This window comes from Triticum aestivum, chromosome 7D (assembly GCF_018294505.1).
Source record: "Triticum aestivum cultivar Chinese Spring chromosome 7D, IWGSC CS RefSeq v2.1, whole genome shotgun sequence".
NCBI classification, from domain to species: domain Eukaryota; kingdom Viridiplantae; phylum Streptophyta; class Magnoliopsida; order Poales; family Poaceae; genus Triticum; species Triticum aestivum.
Window position 1 is genome coordinate 326,468,317 of NC_057814.1, and position 16,929 is coordinate 326,485,245.

The following is a 16,929-nucleotide window of genomic DNA, read 5'->3' on the forward strand; positions in this document are numbered from 1 at the left end:
TCTCCGCCGTCCCGCGCGCCGGCTTTCCCCCTCGCCGGATCCCGCCGTTCCCGCGTCTCCGGCGCCTCCCCCCGAGCCCTCCGACTCCGGCGCCCTCCTCCTTCCCTGCTTCGGCGAGCAGCAACTCCGGCGAGCTCGAGCCCCGATCCAGGTCAACTGAGAAGGTTGACTTCTCCCCTCCCCTGAAATTCTATCCTGAAACTTTTGCAACATGTGGCTCTGTTCATTGCATCATAACTCCTCGCATATAGCTCCGTTTCGTGCGTGTAATATATCGAAATGTTCGTCTCGAGATGCTCTTCATTTTGTTCCATTATGCCATGTTCATTTGAGTCCATATTGATGCCCAAATCTCTGGTGCAAGAGTGCTATATGCTGTTACCGGCTGTTACTTATCAGAACTTGGTGTTTTGTTATTTTTGTTGCATTTATTGTTTGCATCTTATGGGCATGAGATCTACATGTGTTTTGATCTATGCCATGCCATCTTTACAGAGGCGTATGCCATGTATTTTTGTGATCTATGTGGTGACTAGAACAAGCATGCAAACTAGGCTTCGTGATGTTTCTGTTTTCAGGGACTTAGAATTTTGCTAAGTCTGTTACCTGCTGTTATTTTGTTGCCATGTGTCTACAGTGAGATCCATGCTTTTTTTGGGCATGTCCAGTAAGGATGTTTTCTACATATAGTTGTGCTCTATCCATGAATGCCCCTGTTTGCAATTATGGAGTGCCCTAGCATGTCTCAATCTTGCTCTACTTTTGCTATAAAATATTTCTGGCAGAATGTTAACATGATATTCAATTTTGCCAAGGTTGTTGTAGTTGATCCTTTCATGCAATGTATTTGCTCTTGCCATGGTTTGCTTGATAAACATGCCATATTTCTGTAGGTATGCTTGTTTTGTCATGCATTGCCTTGTGATGAGTGAATCAAGCTCAGAAAGATGCCTTCATGATTCTGTTACTGCCATGCTCTGTTTTCTGCTAAGTCTGAAACCTGTTAACGAAACTTGCTATGTTTACATGGGTGCCATCATATCTTCTGATCCTTTTTGGCTTATGGTCAGTAAGGGACTTTTGTTCTATGAATTTACTAGATTCATGCCATGCCTGTTTTTGCTATGTTAAGTTCCTGTAGCATGTTGTTTGCTTGCTCTGAACATTGCTACCTGATGCTGATTCAGCCATGTCCAGTAATTTCACCAAGTCTGTGAAACTGATATCTTTTGCACTTTTGCCATGCTTGTTTGAGCCTGTTATGTTGTGATCTAGCCGTAGCTCAGTGTTCATCTTTTGTCAAGCATCTCCTTTAGGTTACTGCCATATGCTTTGTTGCTATGTTGGAGTGCTGTAGCATAGTTACTTGTCGCATTCTAAGTGCAATCATGCTGTTAATCGCAAAATCGTGTCATTCTTGTTTTGCTTGCCATTTGCAAACCGTGCATCCGTTTCCGGTGATCTTTCCAGTGGCATACTTGGTTTGCCAAGTTACTGCCTTGTTCATCCTTTTTCTTCCGGAGCACGCATTCGCATCGCATATCATATCTCGCATTTCATGCATGTTTTGCATCATGTTGCTTGTGCTTTTCCCGTGATTGATTGTGGTTCCATTGCTTGTGTTCTTGCTGTGGGTAGAGCCGGGAGACGAGTTCGTGAACGAGGAACCTGTTGAGTACGCTTACGAGGATCAAGCTTTCGACAACTCTGAGAACCTTGCAGGCAAGATGACCATACCCTCGAAATCACTTCTATCTTTGCTTTGCTAGTTGACGTTCTATTGCTATGCTGCGCTACCTACCACTTGCTATATCATGCCTCCCATATTGCCATGTCAAGCCTCTAACCATCTTTTCCTAGCAAACCGTTGTTTGGCTAAGTTACCGCTTTTGCTCAGCCCTTCTTATAGCGTTGCTAGTTGCAGGTGAAGTTGAAGTTGGTTCCATGTTGGAACATGGATATTTTGGAATATCACAATATCTCTTATTTAATTAATGCATCTATATATTTGGTAACTGGTGGAAGGCTCGGCCTTATGCCTGGTGTTTTGTTCCACTCTTGCCGCCCTAGTTTCCGTCATACCGGTATTATGTTCCTTGAGTTTGCGTTCCTTACGCGGTTGGGTGAATTATGGGACCCCCTTGACAGTTCGCCTTGAATAAAACTCCTCCAGCAAGGCCCAACCTTGGTTTTACCATTTTCCAACTAAGCCTTTTCCCTTGGGGTTTCGCGAGCCCGAGGGTCATCTTTATTTAACCCCCCCGGGCCAGTGCTCCTTCTCGTGTTGGTCCGAACCGAGCAGCCTGCGGGGCCACCTCGGGGAAACTCGAGGCCTGGTTTTACTCGTAGCTTGACTTATCCGGTGTGCCCTGAGAATGAGATATGTGCAACTCCTATCGGGATTTGTCGGCACATCGGGCAGCTTTGCTGGTCTTGTTTTACCATTGTCGAAATGTCTTGTAAACCGGGATTCCGAGACTGATCGGGGCTTCCCAGGAGAAGGTTTATCCTTCGTTGACCGTGAGAGCTTATAATGGGCTAAGTTCGGACACCCCTGCAGGGTATTATCTTTCGAAAGCCGTGCCCGCGGTTATGAGGCAGATGGGAATTTGTTAATGTCCGGTTGTAGAGAACTTGTCACTTGACTTAACTAAAATACATCAACCGTGTGTGTAGCCGTGATGGTCTCTTCTCGGCGGAGTCCGGGAAGTGAACACGGTTTGAGTTATGCATGAACATAAGTAGTTTCAGGATCACTTCTTGATCACTTCTAGCTTCGCGACCATTGCATTGCTTCTCTTCTCGCTCTCTTTTGCGTATGTTAGCCACCATATATGATTAGTGCGTGCTGCAGCTCCACCTCTTTACACCATCCTTTCCTATAAGCTTAAATAGTCTTGATCTTGTGGGTGTGAGATTGCTGAGTCCTCGTGACTCATAGATTCTACCAAAACAGTTGCAGGTGCCGACGATGCCAGTGCAGATGATGCAACCAAGCTCAAGTGGGAGTTCGACGAGGAACGTGATCATTACTATGTTTCTTTTCCTGATGATCAGTAGTGGAGCCCAGTTGGGACGATCGGGGATCTAGCATTTGGGGTTATCTTATTTTCATTTGGATTTGACCGTAGTCGGTCTATGTGTGGATTTTGGATGATGTATGAATTAATTTATGTATTGTGTGAAGTGGCGATTGTAAGCCAACTCTCGTTATCCCATTCTTGTTCATTACATGGGATTGTGTGAAGATAACCCTTCTTGCGACAATACCACAATGCGGTTATGCCTCTAAGTCGTGCCTCGACACATGGGAGATATAGCCGCATCGTGGGCGTTACATGAATTTCTGGCATCCCTTACATTTCTTGGCCAAGTCTTTGGCGTCTTCTAGAGCAGTCGGCCAAAAGAAACCATGGCGAAAAGCTTTGGCAACAAGTGATCTTGAGGCCGCGTGGTGGCCACACTCGCCTTGATGGATATCTTTGAGGATTGCTTGGCCCTTCTCTGGCTCCACGCAGCGCTGGTATACACTAGTGACGCTGCACGTCATGAGTTCCCTATTGACGATGGTGTATGCTGCTGCCCGACGTTGCACCTGTCGGGCTGAGATCTCATCGGTTGGCAGCTCTTTGATCACCAAAAAGTTGAGGATGGGCTGAGCCCATGATGGTGCTGTGATTTCCTCCACTGTCAGTACTGCCACTTGTATTGGGGTGGTTGGGTTGGGAGGTGGCGGGTTGGAGTCGGCCGCCGCTTGCTGTGTCGTTGAAGTCCCCGAGTCGATTGCTGCAGTCCCCGGGCCGGGATCTGAAGTCCCCGGGCTGGGTGCGACTGCCGCGGTCCCCGAGCTGACTGCCGCGGCCTTTGAGTCGGATCCGACTATTTCAGGAGCAGCCGGCACGAAGATAGAATCTGATTCTGGCGAAGGCTTGATGGACGGCTTGAGGAGGCGCTGAAGGGACCCGCCGGCTGGTATGGCTTGCCAGGTGGAGCCAATCCGTGCCAAGGCATCTGCTTGCTCGTTGTCATTTCGTGGCACGTGAAGGAACTCGCACCCTTCAAAGTACCCGCTGAGTTGCTGGACGCGGATGCGGTAGCTTGCCATGTTTGCATCCTCGGCGTCCCAGTCACCAGACGACTGTTGGACCACCAAGTCGGAGTCACCGTAGCACAGAATCCGGCGAATGCCGAGCTCTTTGGCAAGCCGGAGTCCGTGTACTAGTGCCTCATACTCGGCTACATTGTTGGAGGCAGCGAAATGGATTTGCAATTGTCGGATGTGGGGTTCCGGCAAACCCTTAAGGTTCGAACACTAAGGTGCGCGCCAAGTCTTTCCCTCCTACCGATCTACGCCCTAGCTCGCTAAGATCTCGCGGACGAACTCGACGAACTCGCAACACAGAGAGACACGGGGTTTATACTAGTTCGGGCCACCGTTGTGGTGTAATACCCTACTCCAGTGTGGTGGTGGTGGATTGCCTCTTGGGCTGATGAAGAGCAGTACAAGGGAAGAACAGCCTCCTGAGGATGAGGTGTTCTTGTGCTTGGTGAACTGGTGGATCCTCCTCCTACTGTTGTTGTTAGCTCTACTTATATAGGCCCTGGTCCTCTTCCCAAATATCGAGCAGGAAGGGAGCCAACAACGGCGGGCAAGTTCGAAGGGGGACAGCTAGTACAAGCTATCCTGACAAATGTGGTCTTCACCTGCGGAAAGCTCTGGTGGTGACACCGTCTTGGGCTCCACGATGACCTCCGCCTTGCCGTCCTCGTGGTATTGGTCTCGTTGCACCAATATAGCAACCTTTGCCTGATGCCTCGGTACTCCTCGCCTGCGCTGGCCTCCTTAGCACCAAAGAGGAAACAAGGACGCTGCGCGCGCTGGCGCCCGCCTGGCGTCGATCGTCATGGATCACGTCACGAGAGCCTCGTGAGGTTTTGCCCCGCCTTGATATCTCCGCTCCTCGTGAGCTTGCCTGGCTAGGCCACTCCCGAGGAGGTCTTGCGTCGTCCGCCTCGCGAGGCTTGGACCCTCGCGAAGGTCTTGGATGCCTTGTCAATGAAGATGGGTCGTACGGCTTGCTGGCTTAGCCACGCCGTGGGCCGCAGGCAGGTCTGGGGACCCCCGTTCCCACAACGCCGACAGTAGCCCCCGGGCCCAAGGTGCGCTCGGGCTTGGCTTCGCGGTGAAGCCAAGGGTCATGTTCGGAGCACCGCGGGCCCCAAAAGCCTGCGGCCTCGGTTGACGCATGGCGGTTGATTGGACGTGGGCGTCTCCGCTTCCCCACGCTGCCTTTGAATCCACCTAGCTATGCGGCCCCCGCGTCCTACACAGTTATTCCTCCGTCGCCTGCGCCTTGCTTCCCCAATCTCACTGCTTCCTTGAGACTCTGCTTCCCTTCTCCGATCTGACCTGCCCTCCCCTTGCTTCGTTGCCATGGCGCCAAAACAAGCGGACGGGGGAAAGAAGGCAGTGTCTCCGTCAGGCGCACCTCCAGCTGTCGAGCCGGCACTAGGCCGATCCCGGGTGCTCAACAACGTGGCCATGGACAAGGTGCGTCCGATGCTTGCTTCCGGCTTCAACGAGTGGGGAGAGACGGTGGCTTGGCCTGCGTCTCGCACTCGCATGGCTCGGGCAGCCACCGAGGTCCCAATCTTCATAGATGCCCTCTGGGCTGGCCTGATTCCTCCCTTCTCCGCCTTCCTCAACGCGGTGCTAGAGCATTACCAGATCCACATGCTGCATCTTGACCCCCAATCAGTGACTCTTCTTGTTGTCTTCGCCTTCGTGTGCGAAGCGATGGTGGGTATCGCTCCTTCGGTGGCCCTCCTCCATCACTTCTTCTCATTGCACCTGGCCGACCCTCAGCAATGCTCGGGGTGTGTGAGCTTCCAGGCCGTGGCTGCGATTGCGGGTGCGGGGATTGACTTCGAGCTCCCTTCATCCACGAGCGAGTTTCGTACGTGATGGGTGTTTGTTGATGCCGGTGTGCTCAGCCCCCTGCTTCGTCTCCCGACTGGGCCTGCTGTTCCAAACTCCGGCTGGAGCCACCAGAAGCTTTCGAGCCCCCGCCTTGCTCTCGTCTGGGCCAAGCTGAGGCTGCTGAAGGACCGCGGCGTGACCGCGCCGATGGTGGTGAACGAGTTCGTCAAACGCCGGGTTGCTCCGCTTCAGCGCCACTCTCGCCCAATGTGGACCTTGCTCAACAGTCAGGACCACGTGAGGTTCCAGGAGTCTGGGCTTCCTCTCGGGACGCGGCAAACAGTGCTCAAGGTCTTGACGGGTGTCCCTTTGCCGGCCGAAATGCCTGGGAAGAATTGCCTGCTGTATCGCTGCAAGAACAAGGATGAGTTTGCAGCGAGCATGCCTTCCTTCGATGAATGGGGGCTGCGGCCGATCGGACTGGTGGGGCCCCGCGAGAACCCCGTCGTCGTGGTTCCCTTGCTCGCCGCCGGTGCCGAGCTCGCCCCAGGTGAAGGTGCGGGAGGGCGAGCTCCGACGGGGGTCGGTAGCTCGAGCCCTAAGGAGCACATGCCGAGTGGTGATCCTGGGGCGTCGTCCTTGGGGGCCTGCGACTCCCCTCCAGAAGCGCCGATTATTGAGGAGGTGCAGCATGCGGCTCCCGAGGCCAAGGCTCCAGGAGCCTCGGGAGGTTGCGGTGAGATGGTGCCCGACTGTTTGCCGCAACCGAGCACCCCTGAAGACATCCTTCCAGGCTCTTCTTCGGCCCCGCCGTGCACCGGCCGTCACGTCCAGCGTTTTGGTCGTCTTTGCATGGACTTCGAGGAGCTTCGCAAGAGGAAAGGATCCCCTAGCGGCAGCAACATCTTCGGGCCGGTGAAGCGGCGAAAGTACATCACCATTGATGCATAAGTATCTTGTTGTCACGGCTTCCTACGTGTAGTCTCCTTATCCTAACGTCGGTTCTTCAGGGCCCCTTCCGTTGATGCTGGTGCGTCTCCCGAGAAGCGGCCTCCAACTCCATCGACTCTCCCATCGGCCTTGAGCGTCCTGGCCTTCTTACCGCCCTTGGAGCTGGGCCGGTTGGAGGAGCATCTCTGCCTTCGTGGCACGCTGAGCCCGCAGCTTGGCCACCCCTCCCCCTCGGTCTGGCGTGGAGCTTGGCGGGCGTGCCCAAGACTCCTCCCTTGCTCATGGGCAGTAGTTGGTTGGCTTCGATCTTTGGTTCCTCTTCAAGCAGTGAGCCCCGACCGGCTCGAGCTTCTCGCGAGGATGGGCTGGCGGCAGGTGCGGCGTCAGCCCCCAGCCCCCTGCCGGGAGGTGGCGTGCCACTTGGCGCCTCACCCGCAGCCCCTGAGGTGGAGGACGAGGTGGGTCGAGCATTCGAGCTCGAGCGCGGGCGGAGCGTAGTTCGTCACGAGCTCTTCCAGGAGGCGATGGGCGCGATGAGCCGACTTGGTGAAGAGCTTGCGGGTGTCGACTCGCGCCTTGAGGCTGAAGGTCTCCGGCTGGTGGAGGAGCGGCGCAAGCTGAGGGTGGCCATCAACCTCGGTCGCTACCAACGCGACCTTGAGAATGCGAAGGCCGAGGCGTCCCTCAAAATCGCCCATGAAGCCCGCTTGCGAGCCTTGGAAGAGGCTCGCGAGGCTGACCGCTGCCGTGAGGCTGCAGAGGAACGCGCGTGGGAGCTCCAGGCCTGGAGCGCGTCCCTTGAGCAGCAGGTGGAGGCGCGCAGGGCCGCTCTTGCATCGCTGAGGGGGACGCTCGCGCAGGATGAGGAGGTCCGGAAGCGCGGTGAGACGCTGGCCTTGGAAGCCGTGGAGCGCAGCCTCGAGCTCGAGCGACTAGAGACGAGGAGCGTCAAGTTGCTCAAGCAGAAGATGCCGTCGGGGCTCGCGAGGCCGGAGTTGAGGAGGACGTGAATCGCTGGGTGGCCGAGGTGCGCGCGGACCTGGAGGGTAGGTACGACCTGAAGCTGAAGCTTGCTGGTACGGAGGATGCGGGCAGGGCTGCTGCCCTCAAGCCCAGGTTGGACGAGGCTGAGAGGCGCGCGGAGGCCACGGCCACCGCCCTGGTTACGGCGCAAGCGGACTTGGCCTCCGCCCGCGCCGAGCTGCGCTCCCTTCGTAGGCGGGTTGATGACGCTGAGGCCGTTGCACGACAGAACACGAAGGAAGTGCTCCAACGACGAACACTGGAGCGCGAGCATGCTCCTATGCTTCAGGATCTCCGGAACAGGGCCAACACCGCCCTGTGCCATATTTGCGACGTGGAGGTGTCGGCCCCTCACTCGAATGACTATGCTAGCCATCTGATCTTCTTCACTGAGGTGGTGACGTGCCTGGAGGCTCGATCTTCCAGAGCTCGCCAGCTTGTGGAGGAAAGGGGGCGTGGCCTGCTTGAGCGTGCGTTCTCCTGTGTTTTCAGCCACCTTTTGAATGCCGACCGCAATTTTGATTTCGACGCCGCCATCGCCCCCGTTCCCACAGTCGTCCGGGACGACCTGGCGTGTTGGGTTGAAGACAACGTGGACGCGTTGGTCAGGGCCTTCACTTCGGAAGATGACGGGGTGGTGCTCACCGCAGACGAAGGCGACGTGGTTAACGACGGCGTCGGGGGCGTCGCGGTGGCGGTGACGATGCCGATGAAGAGGATGATGACGCGAGTGACGCATCCGCGGGTGATGTAGCGAGCGACATTTCTGGCTGATCCCATGTTCTCCTGTCATTTCATTCTGCACACGAAGCTTGGGCATGGCCCTTAGAAAACTAGTAAGAGCATTTTGGGAGGGGGAGCCCCTCATGTAAGCAAATTGCAGTTTTACTTTCCTATGCGGTGTGAGTTTGTATCCTCGCGGACTCATGAATCCAGGTGCGAGTTCTCTGTCAGGGTTTACCTTAGTCAGCGCCAGCTTTGAGCTGGGTCGCAAGGGGTCGAATTTCTGAGAATCCTGCGGAGCTTGTCACCCCGTCAGAAGGGGCCCCACGAGAGGTGAGCACCAGTTGCAGTGCTAGCGCGCGCTTGGCGTGCGCGTGCTTCGCGTAGTCCCGCTCGTGAGGAGCTCATGAGGGGAAGGCGATGGACATGAGTCCCAGATAAAACGAGATCTAGAAGGCAAGAAATTGCTTGAACGAGAAAAGCCTCCCCCCCGCGCGCATCGATAAAAACTCAGCTTCAACTCAAATCCAGATCCAAAGCAAAAGGCCGCGTCCGGCACCTAGTCTAGTCTTCTGGTCTTCAAGTCTTCTCACCAGCGCGGAGCTAAGTGCTGCCACTAGGCGTGGGAGGGAGCCCTAGGGCCTGAGGCCGGCACCCCTGAGACTCCGGGGCGTGTACAACCCCAACTCATTATTACGTGAGAGTGTCACCGGCGGCGAGCTTCACAGGCACTGGGCCTTCTGCACAGGTACCGGCCTTGCTTCATATCGCCAGATGAGGGCCCCGCCTTGCGCCACCCTTGACCTCCTTTGAGCCGACCGGTCACCGGGACGACACAAAGGAGGGAAAGAGGACGCCAGCTGTGCCCTCGGCGACCACAGGTCCTCTGCCGGGGGAAGGGTTGTCGAGGCCTCCCCGGCAGAGGGCCTACCTCCGGGTGTCGCCAGGCATCGCGCGCCGCGGGGAGGGGCCTTGCTCCTGGCTCCCTCCTGGCGGCCCCCAGCGTGCCTCCCTTGTTGGAACGGGTGCTGCCGTGCCAGGGTCGTCGATCGACGCTGCAACCTGATTCATCTGCAGCCCATGGTTAGCATAAGCCTGTTCCTGAGAGATTAGCGGTACACTGTAGTTGCCGTTGCCGGCGTGATCGTCGTGGTTCTCCGTTGGTTCTTGGAAGGCTTCGGCTCCTAGCGCCCCTTCTCCCCAATCTTCTCCAATGAATGAGCCGGGGTCGTCCTCCGGTGCGTACTCTTGGTTCATCATGCGGGGCACGTAGGCCTCCGGGGCCGTCACCCCGAACACCTCGCCGTGGTGCCCCACGCTCCATGTTGCTCGGCCCAGGGTGGCGTCGAGAGGATGGTAGCGTGGCATCCGGCTAGGACCATGGGGGGCGACGCTTGCGCTCGTGCTTGTCGCGGGCGGCGGAGCCCCCTACGCCGCTGGCCGTGCTGATATTGATGAAGCCCCCGGGCATAGTTGATGGCGCGCGGCTGTGGTGAGGTTCGCCGCGTGGCCCTGCATTGGCCTGAGGAGGAAGTCGATAGCAGAAGGGTGGTGCTCCCGACGCCGCTGCATCCAGCAGCTCGGCAACACGCTCCAGCAATGTATCCCGGCCGCTTTCCATCAGCCTGCATCGCAGCAGCTCCCTTGAAACGGTGAGCGCTGCCCGTATGTTTGCTTGCTCCCGCTGTGAGTGCGGCGCCGTTGCTGCGGCGTGGCTCGCAGCTCTTGCGGTGGCCCGTACTTGCCGCGGGGTGAGGGTGGACGACGCCTGGCTGCGCTGCCCGCGCCCGGCGGAGTTTGGCGGCGCTCGCGCCGCCTGGAGCGCGGGGTAGAGGTCTTCATGGGCAGGTGGCGCTGCCCGGGCTGGCCAGGCTGCCCAGCGGTCAGAGCCGGCCCTTGAGTCGCCGGACATCGTGGCTGTGGAGCGTCGGCGAGCTGGTTGGTGGAGAAGAAGCTCCGGCGCACCCCTACCTGGCGCGCCAAATGTCGGATGTGGGGTTCCGGCAAACCCTTAAGGTTCGAACACTAAGGTGCGCGCAAAGTCTTTCCCTCCTACCGATCTACGCCCTAACTCGCTAAGATCTCGCAGACGAACTCGACGAACTCGCAACACAGAGAGACACGGGGTTTATACTGGTTCGGGCCACCATTGTGGTGTAATACCCTACTCCAGTGTGGTGGTGGTGGATTGCCTCTTGGGCTGATTAAGAGCAGTACAAGGGAAGAACAGCCTCCTGAGGTTGAGGTGTTCTTGTGCTTGGTGAACTGGTGGATCCCACCTCCTACTGTGGTGGTTAGCTCTACTTATATAGGCCCTGGTCCTCTTCCCAAATATCAAGCGGGAAGGGAGCCAACAGCGGCGGGCAAGTTTGAAGGGGGACAACTAGTACAAGCTATCCTGACAAAAGTGGTCTTCGCCTGCGGAAAGCTCTGGTGGTGACGCCGTCTTGGGCTCCACGATGACCTCCGCCTTGCCGTCCTCCTGGTCTTGGTCTCGTTGCACCAATATAGCAACCTTTGCCTGATGCCTCGATACTCCTCGCTTGCGCTGGCCTCCTTAGCACCAAAGAGGAAACAAGGACGCTGCACGCGCTGGCGCCCGCCTGGCTTCGCCTGGTGTCGATCGTCATGGCTCACGTCACGAGAGCCTCGTGAGGTTTTGCCCCGCCTTGATATCTCTGCTCCTCGTGAGTCTGCCTGGCTAGGCCACTCCCGAGGAGGTCTTGCGTCGTCCGCCTCGCGAGGCTTGGACCCTCGCGAAGGTCTTGGATGCCTTGTTGATGAAGATGCGCCGTACGGCCTGCTGGCTTAGCCACGCCGTGGGCCGCAGGCAGGCAGGTCTAGGGACCCCCGTTCCCAGAATGCCAACAACAATGTGTATCTGAGCTTGTCGCCTTTAGGAGAGGTGAGGACGATGCCGTCTCCCAAACCGGTGCGCATCTTCTAACCATCCAAGTGCATCCGCTAATGGGTGGAGTTCGGCGCTGGCGGCAGGTACTGAGTCTCGGCCCAGTCAACGAGGAAGTCGGCCAGCGCTTGGAACTAGATGGTGGTGCGAGGCTGGTAGAAGATGGTGTAGGGGGCCAACTCGATGGCCCATTTGGCCACTTGGCCTGAAGCATCTCAGCTGCCTATGATCTCAGCAAGCGGAGCAGTGCAAACAACCGTGATGGGGTGCTCTTGAAAATAGGGCTTTAACTTCTTGGCAGTAAAGTGCACGCCGTAGCACATCTTCTAGTAGTGGGGGTAGTTCTGCTTGGAAGCCGACATCACTTTACTCAAGTAATACACCGGTCTCTGGACTGGCAGAACCTTGCCGTCTTCCTTGCGCTCAACTACTATGTCTGTGCTGACCACTCGGCTGGTGGCGGAGATGTAGAGGAGCATGGGTTCCTTAGCAGCCGGCGCGGCTAGGACAGGCGGCGTGGTCAACATCTTCTTGAGCTGGAGTAATGCCTCATCCGCCTTGTCATTCCACTCGAAGTGAGTGGTTTTCTTCAGGAGTTGGTACAGGGGAAGGGCCTTCTCGCCCAGCCGACTGATGAAGCGGCTGATGGATGCTAAGCACCCGGTGAATTTTTGGACATCTCGCAGTCGGGTGGGTTTCTCCATTCTCTCAATTGCTTTGATCTTCACAGGGTTGCACTCAGTGCCGCACTCTGAGACTAGGAAGACAAGGAGCTGGTCGGCTAGTACTCCAAACACGCACTTCTCTGGGTTGAGCTTGATCTGAAATCGGTGCAGGTTTTCAAAAGTCTCCTTGAGATCTTCTAGGATGGTCCCACGCTTCTCCATCTTCACCACAACATCGTCCACATAGACGTGGGCGTTTCGGCCGAGCTGCTTGAGGAGGCACTTCTGCATGCAACGCTGAAACGTGGCGCCGGCATTCCTCAAGCCGAACGTCATCGCCAGGTAGCAGAAGGCTCCGAATGGTGTCATGAAAGAGGTCTTCAGCCTATCAGCCGGGTTCAACTTGATCTGGTGGTACCCTGAATATGCATCCAAAAAACTCAACAGCTCGCATCCGGTTGTGGAGTCTATCACTTGGTCAATCTGTGGCAAGGCGAATGGATCTTTGGGGCAAGCTTTGTTGAGGCTGGTATAATCAATACACATGCGCCACTTGTTGTTCTTCTTCAGTACAAGGACTGGGTTGGCCAGCCAATCCGGATAGAACACTTCCGTAATGAAGCTGACTGCTAGGAGCCGGGCTATCTCTTCATCGACAATTCTTCTCTTCTCCTCCGACAGGCGGCGGAGGGGTTGCTTGACCGGCTTGGCATCAGGTCGGACGTGTAGCTTGTGCTCGGCGAGATCCGTCGGAACACCCGGCATGTACTTAGGAGACGATGCAAAGATGTCCCAATTCTCACGGAGGAAATCGACGAGCTCACTTTCCTATTTGCTGTCGAGGTTTGTACCTACGACAGCGTACCTCTCTGGGTGCTCCGGGTCCAATGGTATCTTCTTTGCCTCCTTGGCCAGCTTGAAGAAGCTTCAGCTTCTGACTACTTGGGATCAGGGGACATGTCCGGCTGCTTGCCTGCCATGGCCACAACCCGGTCAAGGAGTCGCTTCTCGGCAGCAATCACAAGGGACTCGGCCAGCCGACTGCTGGCAGCTGCACAGGCAGAGGACTTCTTGTAATCTCCGGAGATGGTGATGATCCCTTTGGTGCTTGCATAGGTACCACATCACAATCAACATAATAAATATATGTAGAGATACTAAAATGCACACGAACAGTACATGTTACCTTAACCTTGGCACGGTTGTTGAACCATTGGATGTAGTAAGGATGTGGATGTGGTCTTGTGGTGATAGATAGCTTCTCCACCATCTCCATGCTAGCCAAGTTGTCGCAGCTCCCTCCATCTATGATGACGCGAACAGAACGTTCCTTCACAACTCCCTTTGTATGGAACAAATTATGCCTCTGATTTTGCTCAGCTTGTATGACCTGCACACTCAAAACACGTTGAGCAACTAAACATTCATACCTTTCAGCGTCTTCAGGAGCCATGTATTGCGTTTCATGATCAGAATCATCTCCACCGTGTTCTTCATGTGTAATAAGAGCCGAAGTCTCCTCATCATAGTCACTAGCGGACTCATACCCACCATCCTTAGTAGCAATCATCACACGCTGAGATTTGCATTCTCTCGCATAATGTCCTCTTCCCTTACAACGACGACAAATAATATCACTTGTGTGCCCTGTTGATGCCATGGAAGAAGAAGAGCTCTGTGCAGGCCCGACAGGTGTGTTCTTGGCAGATAGTGGTGGTTGTGCCTGCTTTCTAGTATCACGGCTGGAGGTGGCACCTGATGGAGGTGATGGTGTGGTGGAAGTAAAGGATGCACGTGGTGTCCATGATGAAGGTCGACCTACAGAAAAGTTAGTTCGCACCAATGCCTGTCGATCCCGCACTTCACGTTCAGCTTTACAAGCAAGATGGAATAAACGAGTGATATTATTATACTCCTTATACTCTAGAATGGTCTGAATCTCTCTATTTAATCCACCCATAAAATGTGCAAGCATAGCTCATTATCCACAACAATACCACATCTAATCATGCCAGTTTGTAATTCCTGATAATATTCCTCTACAGAATTTTTTCCTGGTCTTAAACGCTACAATTTTTGTAGTAATTCACGTTGATAATATGGTGGAACCCAACGAGTACGCATAGCAGTTTTCAAAGCAGCCCACGTAGTAGGAATATTATTTGGATATAATCTACGATGTTCAGACCACCACACACAAGCAAAACTAGTGAAAGCACAAAGTGCAGCAGCAACACGTTTCTCCTCGGGGTATTGTAAACATGTAAAACGTTGTTCAGTTTCTAACTCCCAAGTAAGATATGAAGGAAATATGCCCTAGAGGCAATAATAAAGTATTATATATTTCCTTATATCATGATAAATGTTTATTATTCATGCTAGAATTGTATTAACCGGAAACATAATACATGTGTGAATACATAGACAAACAGTGTGTCACTAGTATGCCTCTACTTGACTAGCTCGTTAATCAAAGATGGTTATGTTTCCTAGCCATAGACATGAGTTGTCATTTGATTAACGGGATCACCTCATTAGGAGAATGACGTGATTGACCTGACCCATTCCGTTAGCTTAGCACCCGATCATTTAGTATGTTGCTATTGCTTTCTTCATGACTTATAGATGTTCCTACGACTATGAGATTATGCAACTCCCGTTTATCGGAGGAACACTTTGTGTGCTACCAAACGTCACAACGTAAATGGGTGATTATAAAGGTGCTCTACAGGTGTCTCCAAAGGTACTTGTTGGGTTGGCGTATTTCGAGATTAGGATTTGTCACTCCGATTGTCGGAGAGGTATCTCTGGGCCCACTCGGTAATGCACATCACTATAAGCCTTGCAAGCATTGTGACTAATGAGTTAGTTGCGGGATGATGTATTACGGAACGAGTAAAGAGACTTGCCAGTAACGAGATTGAACTAGGTATCGAGATACCAACGATCGAATCTCGGGAAAGTAACATACCGATGACAAAGGGAACAACGTATGTTGTTATGCGGTTTGACCAATAAAGATCTTCGTAGAATATCTGGGAGCCAATATGAGCATCCAGGTTCCGCTATTGGTTATTGACCGGAGAGGTGTCTCGGTCATGTCTACATAGTTCTCGAACCCGTAGGGTCCGCACGCTTAACGTTACGATGACAGTTATATTATGAGTTTATATGTTTTGTTGTACCAAAGGATGTTCTGAGTCCCGGATGTGATCACGGACATGACGAGGTGTCTCGAAATGGTCGAGACATAAAGATTGATATATTGGACGACTATATTCGGACACCGGAAGTGTTCCGGAGAAGTTTCGGATAAAACCGGAGTGCCGGAGGGGTTACCGGAACCCCCCGGGGAAGTATTGGGCCTTAGTGGGCCTTGAGGGGAGAGAGAGGGCAGCAGCCAGGAGGTGGCGTGCCCCCTCCCATGAGGAGTCCTATTAGGACTAGGAGACGGGGGCGCAGCCCCTGTTTTCCTCTCCCTCTCCCTCTCTTTCCTTCCCCCTCTCTTCCTAGTTGGACTAGGAAAGGGGAGTCCTACTCCTACTAGGAGGAGGACTCCCCCCCTCTCCTTGGCGCGCCTAGGGCAGCCGGCCTCCCCCTTGCTCCTTTATATATGGGGGCAGGGGGGCACCTCTATACACACTTGATATACGATATTTTAGCTGTGTGCGGTGCCCCCCTCACCATATTACACCTCGATAATATCGTTGCGGAGCTTAGGCGAAGCCCTGCGTCGGTGGAACATTATCATCGTCACCACGCCGTCGTGCGGACGAAACTCTCCCTCAACACTCGGCTGGATCGGAGTTCGAGGGACGTCATCGAGCTGAACGTGTGCTGAACTCGGAGGTGCCGTACGTTCGGTACTTGATCGGTCGGATCATGAAGACGTACGACTACATCAACCGCGTTGTGATAGCGCTTCCGCTGTCGGTCTACGAGGGTACGTGGACAACACTCTCCCCTCTCGTTGCTATGCATCACCATGATCTTGCGTGTGCGTAGGAATTTTTTTGAAATTACTACGTTCCCCAACAGTGGCATGCGAGCCTGGTTTTATGCATTGATGCTATGCACGAGTAGAACACAAGTGAGTTGTGGGCGATATAAGTCATACTGCTTACCAGCATGTCATACTTTGGTTCAGCGGTATTGTGAGATGAAGCGGCCCGGACTGACATTACGCGTACGCTTACGCGAGACTGGTTTCACCATTGCGAGCACTCGTTGCTTAAAGGTGACCGACGGGTGTCTGTCTCTCTCACTTTAGTTGAACCGAGTGTGGCTATGCCCGGTCCTTGCAAAGGTTAAAACAACACCAACTTGACAAACTATCATTGTGGTTTTGATGCGTAGGTAAGAACGGTTCTTGCTAAGCCCATAGCAGCCACGTAAAACTTGCAACAACAAAGTAGAGGACGTCTAACTTGTTTTTGCAGGGCATGTTGTGATGTGATATGGTCAAGACATGATGTGATATAATTTGTTGTATGAGATGATCATGTTTTGTAACCGAGTTATCGGCAACTGGCAGGAGCCATATGGTTGTCGCTTTATTGTATGAATTGCAATCGCCATGTAATAGTTTTACTTTATCACTAAGCGGTAGCGATAGTCGTAAAAGCAATAAGTTGGCGAGACGACAACGATACTACGATGGAGATCAAGGTGTCGCGCCGGTGATGATGGTGATCATGACGGTGCTTCGGAGATGGAGATCACAAGCACGGTGCTTCGGA